We start from the raw sequence: 9,004 nt of genomic DNA, 5'->3' as shown, positions 1-9,004 counted from the left end.
AAGAACAAAACAAGTGTCTTGGAAGAAAAAATGCCTTATCACAATTTATATATGAAGCCTAGGACACCACTGCTCTAATGAAAAACAAAAGATCAACAAAGTACAGGTTTAAATCCCTTAAAGTGTCCTGGAGATTATCCAATATTACATGATGACAAACATCATTGGAGCCATGACAGTGTGCCTGTGGGACATCCTTACAAGTTTCCAGTCTAAACATGAAACCGTAGTCTCTTGACTATTTAAGATGCATTTGCTTTTCCCTTGCATTCCTTCTCCTGAATTCCTTCTCAGTGCATTAATTTATCTTGTCCACCAACCTGAAGAAGCTCTAAATCACAGTATTCTCTGCCTTCTTCCTTTCATACAGGGCATTGCATTACTCCTCAAGACTTCAAAAGGGTGCCCAGTCAAGCAGAGAAGTGCAATTTGCACTTGCTGGGACTTGCACATACAACCACACCCTTTCAAACCACTTGGAAGGAGTGCCTCAGAGCAGGTTTTCCCACTGAGAGACGTGATCTTCCACCTGTTGACCTCTGGCATGGAAATTAAGAAGGAATCCATTCAGTGGACTATGCAAGGGTTGTGAGAAACCCTGTTCCTGCAACTTCTGAGAAAATCCTCTCCTCCTCTACCTTTCTTTCAACCCCTCTTCCAGAGTTGAAGAAATACTTCTTATTTGGCACATCTGTTCATTTACAGACACCCTGCTGCATTAAAAAAAAAAAAAAAAAAAAAGGCATACAATGAAAGACTTTTACTGTGTCTATCCAGAACTTCATAATGAGTAATAATAAAATCAGTAACACACCTTCTCCATGGAGCACAGAAAAGCTGGGAACAACTCAGCTCAAATCAGCCATGCCACAGCAGAAAACTCAAAGTAAAATGGAGGCTGAAAATCTTCAGGCTTCAAATGTCATCACAGCATGGAGTATTAAACTGGCTAGCTCAGATCCTGAAAACCGCTTAGCACAAACAGTATAAAGATTCATGAAGGCTATTTTACACCTTTTAGTTTGCAGTTAATTCAAGTATCTCCATGGAGTCTTCCCAGAAGACAAACTCTAAGAGGAAGAATGCAAAAAGCTCACCAGATTTAGTAATGTCTACTATAAGGACATCTAAAAAAGACCTTGCTGTGATCAGTATTCTAGGAAAAAAAAAAAAGAAAAAAGAAAAAAAAAAAGTTGTAAAGAGCAGGCAGGAAGTGTTTGTTAAGGCAAAGGAGGTTTGGATTTTAATCTTCCCTCTGATTTTTGCATAGTTTTGGCACTTATATTTAACAACTCTGTTCTAGTTCCTCTCTCTGAACAAGGAGCTAGGTGTTAGAGTAAGCTTATGCCAGTAATGCTAACTAAGCACTTGTGATCCTGAGAACAGATGGAGAAATGCAGCTGAGTGGCATCATATCCATTTTACTTGTTTCTCCTTTCCTCTTTACTCTAGTCCCCACTATCAAAATTAAAGATTACTAAATCCACGTAGTCCTTTCCCACTTAGGGCCAATACCCAATTTCTTCTGTAATATTTTCTAGTGCTTTATCAGTCCAGTCTTATATGACTCATAAAGCTTTCATCACTTTCTTCATGAGATAATTCAACAGTCTCCTAGACAACATGACAGCAGTACATAGGTCCTAAAATTAAGCAAGAGAAGCTGTATTCTAATTTCTCCATAAAGAAATCCTGTGAACGAACCTGGCTCCACAACTTTTCTCTTTGCATTTTTCAACTAATGCCAGACAGTTATCAAGCCTCCATATTATAGCTAAAATCTTCTTTATCTAGTTCTTTATTCTCACTGTCTTGTTTGAATGCAAATGTGACTCATGGTTAGAGTCGGAAGCTGAGTTCTGGCTGACACTGGACAATTTTGAGTCTTGCTACACAGCCATTGAAGTGACCAAACATTTCAATTTAATCCAGATGCTGTCAGTTCTTTGTTGCAAGTTGCTAATGCAGAGTTGAAACATTTTTCTAACCACTCTAATCTGATATCATTTTTTTTTTCTCCATTACCTGCCTAGGTCTTTCCCATTCAATAGCACCTTTCCTCTGGCAAAGTGAACCTTGTTGGACCAGGTATGGATTTTTTTTTTAAGATGACTAGTACTTGATAGTTCAGAAATCCAACACACCCAGGTAGAGAGAATTCCTAGCTGTGGAATAAATGGTCCTTGTTTAAGAAAAGATGGTGGGTATCAGGAAAGGCTTCTACAGAGCTGAAGTACCAATGTTGTTTACTTTACCAGGAACCAAACATTCTCTGGAAGTCTTCTGTGGAGGGTACACCTCTGCCCGAATCCCAAAAGGTGCTTAAGCAACTAAGTGGACATTAACAATCCAGTTCCTCATGGATTTGTGATGAAGTAGTATACTCAAAGCAATGAGCAGGATTTGTGCTTAGTATCTCTGAAGTTCAGCCGTGCTGAGGAGCTTCAGGACAAAATCTATTATAAAACACGGTGAGTTACGAAGAACAAAACTGCCTTGAAGGCCTGTCAGTTAGACACCACTTGGAGCTTGGTGTACCTACACAAAAATAATGAAAAAGAGAGTTCTTGTCAAGATTTGAACTGAACTCTAAGTATGTGTATGTGAAGCTTAGGGTTATTTGATAACTATTTAGGTAGGTAAACAGTAGAGTGCACTACACGCCTATGTTTTATAATAAGGGGACTCAGATCAATATAACAGGAAGAAGGTAGCAACTGGAACGAAAAATCAACAGAGAATTTTGATAGGATAGCATCTCTCTCTCATATTTCATTTATTACTAGAAAGCAGTTGTCCCAAACATACAAATATGAATATAGGCTCATGTCATTCCTGATCTGGAGAAATTTAGGGCCAGCACTATAACGTGAATCTGTAATATAAAATGCTTATTAGGTAGAATTTGTCTGTCAGGTATTTTCTCTACATTTATTAATATACATACACACACACCTATGAAAACAGACATATATAACTTAAATGCAGTGAAGAGCTCTGTATGACCCAGAGGACCAAGATGGAAGATGCATTTGGTCTTATGTAGTCTGATTAGACAAGGATTCTCCTTAACTGTGTTAACAATCCAGAAGCTGCCACTGAAAGAAAGAAAATACCAGTCAGATTTCTCAGAGTCACAAGGAAGACTGTTCTCATTCAGTTACAATACATAAAAGCAAAATAAATAAATAAATAAATAAATTCTAGTAGGTAGAATATGTCTATAAATACCGGAAGGGAGGGTGCAAAGAGGTTGGAGCCAGGCTCTTGTCAGTGGTGCCCAGTGCCAGGACCAGAGGAATGCACAAAGCAAAAAATGGAATAATGCAACCATGCATTTGTCCCTTCCTTTAAAACATGCTACCTATTAAAGATGGAAAACACAACTATCTTTTTTGTAAACTTCTCATTTGAGCCACAAATCAGCAGCATTTTGCCAAGTTCATTCAGAGATCCAGGAATTAGTTCGTCTACCAGATGGGAGAACGAAATGCTGCAGATGAAGGGGGGAAAAAAAAAAAAAGGAGGGGAACATTAGATATGAAACATAATATCCCTCAGGCAATTATATTACCCAATTGTGTTTTCATTAACATTCAATATTTCTTCTTTTAACTTGCAACTTGTATGCCCTGTATTTTAAGGCATCAAATTATACTGCCATATTGAGGCTTATTTAAGCAATCCCAGTAAGTAGGTCAGCCAGTAATTTACTCTTGGTTTATTAGAGTGTGCTAAAAGAAAAGAGCAACACCGTTATTTGTTAAACGAGCAGCTGGACCCAAATTTTGGGGGGAGAAAAAGCCATTAGTTGAGAAAGTGTTTTGTTAAGATTTCTAGCTTAAAGAAAGGTATAGCAAAATCTGTTTGTCACACAAATTTGTATAGCAAACAAACACAATTAGAGCAGCTTCTCTTCCATAGCAGGTTAGATTAAGCATCAGGAGGAACAATGCAGCAAAGAGCTCTGCGTGACCCAGGGGACCAAGATGGAGGATGCATTTGGTCTTGTGTAGCCTGATTAGACAAGGATTTTCCCCAACTGTGTTAACAATCCAGAAGCTGCCACTGAGAGAAAGAAAAAAGAAAAAAAATACCAGGCAGATTTCTCAGAATCACAAGGAAGACTATCCTAATTCATCTACGATATATAAAAGGAAAAATGATGAAGTTATGCTTATTAAACTAGGATACCCTTCTGGAGCCAGACCTCAGGTATTTACTTGTGAACTAATCTCCAATTTCCCAATGTTCCCACTGGAAATTCTCTTCAGTACCATAACGCATCAAACAAATTGTAAAGAGAAGGTATTGATTTTGATGTGTGGCTTTCAGTAAATATGCATGGCTAGGATGAAGCTTTTAAAATACACTAACTGAATGGCATACAAAGGGAGAAAAGGCCAAAGACCTGGCCTTAAAACTGTGAGATCAATGCCCTAATACTCGTCCTTCCCTCTGAAAGTGACATCAACAGCTCCTCCACATGAATACTCAGCAGTGAGGGATTTTCATAGGTTTAGATAAAGACAAGGGTAATGCCCTGTCTGTGCAGCAGTATCCCCCCCAGAAACTGCCACAGTGACTCATTGGTCATTGTGTGCATTTATAATTAGCGATCATGAAGGAGGTAAATTGTAATGTTCTTCTGCCTCAGTCCTTTTACAACAGTGCAGCTCTGCCTGGGCTGTGGTAGTGAACCAAAAGCTTTGCTGTTGTTGGCCTCAAGAGCTTCCTTGAATGGCAGCACTGAATTACAGTTCTGCCTTTTCCCTTAGAAACTTCATTTTTAACAAGCTTTATTCATGAAATAACTGGCCTTCCTTAATGCAGGGGATTGATTTCAAAAGTTCAACTTCCCTTTCCCTTTTCCCTCCCTCACAAAGAATTTTTTCTTTCATAAGCTCTGAAGAAAAAACATCATTAAATTTCCTTTCAAATCCCTGCTAGAAAGTTTAATGGAAAGCTTATTTCCAAATGAGCCTGCAAGAAATCAGGAAGAGCATTTTACTAACAGCTTATTAAAATATCCTGATAAATGTTTATATTTATAAAAATGTAGAAGGCAATTAAGATGGTCATGTTGTTCTGCTATAGGCAAGAGAGAATTTGGGACATCGAGCAAGGATTGGTATTCAGAAGGTGAAATATTCAGATAGCCTTTGGTTTCTATTTATTTCTCTCTTTTCTAATTTCATAGCTTGTGGTGGATAACAGGATGTTCCTGCTAAATATTAGCGAGCACTGAACAGTTACAGAATACATTTTCAGATGTATTAAAGAACCACCTTTCTACAGAAGGTAGCTTTTACCAAGTTCCTACTGTTCAAAGGGTTGGAAAGCCTTGGTGTGCATACAGGCATCACCATTTTTAAGGGTTTGGAAAGTATATTCTCAAAATACAAAGTGAAACTCAATGGATTTGGGTTGTGCCAACCCAATGGAGGAAATTCCATTTCAAGAAAACTCCAACATCGTTCTCTCACACTCGTCCTGTGACTGAAGAGGATCTGTCTGAAGAGTCAGTATCTATTGTCAGCTTTGGCCACCTTGTCTGCATCCAGGCCCTAATACCACAAAAGTAACCAAACAAACCAAAACAAGAGATAAATAGCCTGTATGACTTCACCATCACCTTCAGATGGCTCCAGCACAGGGGAGGGACTGACAGGAAAACTTAAAATTCTCAATTCATTTTGAGATGGTAGAGGAAGGTGGTGGAGTCAAAACATATAAGCAAAGCGTATTAGTGTCTTTTGCCAAAAATATATGAATAAGGCCATGTCTCTGATTTGATGTCCACTCCTATCAGCAGACTGATGGTCAAGATAAACAGAGAGAAGACCTGAAAGGATCAGTAGTACCAACAGGCAGCCACAAAACTAATACAGTCACCCTACTTTGTACATGGTACAAAAATCAGGCAGGTTACAGAGGGTTGGAGGGGTCAGGTATTGTGAGGGATGAATCGCCTTTCTTCGTAATTTTCTCCTAGAAGAGGAGGATTAAAGAAGAATTAAAAATAAGATTGAAAACAGCTAGAGAGCAAACAAGGATCCAGTAATCCCCTGTTTGAAAACAAGCTGGACACTGTGCTGCCCAAAAGAAAAGAAAAGGGCCCTGTCGCTCTGCTGTGTGTACCTACTGTCTCACCACAAGGCGTTACTGGGACACACACACAGTCCATTAATAGATCACTGGTCAAAATTCCCTCCACAAAATTCCACTTCAGAAAACCTTTTCCTTCCAAAGAAGCTGACAGCCCAGATAAAAATCAAATCATCCTACCCACGAAATATAACAACAATTTTCACATCAAGGAACAGATAGATATGTACCTAGACAAAGACAGCAAGGATTTTACAAAACCTCTGCTGTATATTATCTGTCTGATATCATGAATCACCAAATCACTGGCTTAAGCCCTGTGGAGTTTCCAATCCCTGGCATAAGAGAGTGGGATATGGGCTAGAACATGCTCTAACAGAACAGCTCAAGAGTACAGCACTTGGATAGTCAATACAAAACCCTACTGAAAATTGCACCACGAGTCACCTCTGCTAGTTCTGCAGATAGCACTTACTTGTGTTTCAACCAAACACATTTTTCTGCCTTTAGCACACAAACATATGAGGGAAAAAATGTGCAGACAAAAGGGGTTTGTTTGTTTGGTTGGTTGGTTGTTTTGTTTTGTTTTGTTTTGTTCTTCTGTTTTTTGTCTAGTATATGTAATATGTGGATTGCTTCTTGACCAAGTCAGGAGGGGCCTTTTGTCTTTGAAGAACTTACAGGGACTGCGACTAGACCACTGTTGATTGCTTGTCCCATATTCTTGCTGGCTAAAGTTTCAACCCCAACACAAAGCAACTGCAAAAAGAATGGAAAAAAAGAGAAAAAAGAAAAGAAAAAAAAAAGTATCTGCAACTCTATGGGAATATAGAAATTATCACCTGAAATCTATACCAAAAACTTTGGTTTGAAGATGTAACAGCCTTCCTGGTGACACCCAACCTGATGAGCCCTACAGCTCTGGCAAGTCAATGACTGGAAAGAGAGGGCATCAGCATGAAGTGGCCTCTTTGGGGCAAGGATGGGTGAGACTGGCCAACCCTGTCCTACTAGCCCTGCCGGCTCCTCCTAATGCCTACTGGATGAAGGGAGGAAAGGCCTAGAGAACAGGTTAGCTGTTATTACGGGGTGCAATAGGGCTGGGAGACCAGGAACTATATATCAAAGGAGGTGATGCTAGGTAGGATCCTGTGAGCTAGAGTTTTGGTATTTAGCACTAAGTTGCATTTGCAGCCCAAATATGACTTTAAGCAGTCTTTAAACTATTTTTAAAGCATCCATATTGTAACTGAAATCATTGATCTGTTACTTGTATCTATACATTCTGTATGAAAAACGAAGGCAGAAGCCAAGATTGTACCTATAACAGACATTACACGTTTCTACAAAAATAGTTATAATAATTAAAGCAAATTTATGATACTCCATCAAAATTGAAGGAAGGCCCAGGCTTATCAGCTATAATAAAGAACGAATTTGGATTTCAGTCATGCAGTTCTTTAGTGAGGTTGCTGTTAAATACCAGATACTTCTGCTTTCTTGTGGAGAACACTGTTTCAGGAATAAAGTTAGACTGGAAAATTAACGATTATCCTTTTTTGCTTCCCAATTTCAGCATGGAAGCTGTTTCAAAGTGAAGCAAGAACTCATTCTGTTATTTCTCGAGGCAGCTGTAAACCAGAAAGCCTTTGCAGATTGCTGTCAGTGTACACTAATCCCTTTGCATTTAGCACAACACTGCAGATCCAGTAACATCTTTGGTGACCGGGGCTTGCACACAGTTCCCTTTATGCACAGGACCTCAAGGACGTCCCTACTGGCTGATCTGGAGCCTGGAATTCTGCTGTGGACACATGAGCCCTGGCAGAGTCTATCAGCCTTAATTAGGCATAGTTAGGCTAAGTAAGGCTGATAGACATTTAAGAAGGCATTGCTCTTACCCGCAGGGTCCTCAGTGAAACGAAGGCCTTCCCACTGCCATCTGCTTTCCCTAAAAATTCACAAACCGTGATGCCAACCTAGTAGTCTTTTCTCAGGACTAAGCATTTTTAGCTGCCTGGTAGCCAGCAGGTAGTTATTTTTTTCCAGGTTAATGAGGATGTGAAGAGGGACACATTGACAAACTGGGCTCTGACTCCCTCAGAAGGAAAAGTCATCCTGCGCAAGAGGCAGCTCAGGCCATTTTGACCTTTCCTGTTGGCAGACAGATACTGGAGAAGCTGCTTTCTAACAGGATGGTACAATGCACTTCTGAAAGCAGGATAACTACAAAGTTCCTCCACATGTGATAAACCACAGACTAGAAGAGGGAGGATCTCCTGAAAAGAAAAAGGGGCTTCTCATCAAATATTCAGAAATTTCAAGGAATGTTTCCCCTATTGTCTTATGTGCTCTTGCTTTCACTTAACAGGAATGAGGAAGGATAGCAAAGCATAGAAAGGAGAAGCTAGATTTATTTGTCTTCTGTATGTAAGCATTTGTGCAAGCATCTACTCTGATCACTTCATCCATATTCTCATTAACCCAGAACATGGATGGAAACTTCTTGTTTATCCTGGTGCATCACTGAAGAAGTTTCTCTGCTCCTCTCCACCTCCCCTCAGAGGCAACTTGGAGTTCTTCAAAGCAAATGGGTTTTGGCATGCAAGTGGCTGGCCTTCAGCTACAGACTCAGAGCCCCAAATCATGTGAGCCAGATCTGTGCTCAGTCCTCGAGCATAGGCTGCTTCTTAGGCAACACTTTATTAGAGCAGTATCTGTGCACTGGGGCCACTTTTCAGACACTCTTAAATCACATAGCAATCCTATGTGGTAGATGTCATTAACTCATGGGTAGGCATAAAAAAAGAGAGATAATGAACTAACAGAGAGACAGGAGATTAGTGAAAGGTTTCCTGTGCAAAACTAGAACTGCGTGGAAGAATCTGTCATCCCA

The sequence above is a fragment of the Netta rufina genome, assembly GCF_964035555.1.
Source record: "Netta rufina genome assembly, chromosome: 5".
NCBI lineage: Eukaryota > Metazoa > Chordata > Aves > Anseriformes > Anatidae > Netta > Netta rufina.
This window is presented reverse-complemented; position numbering follows the sequence as displayed.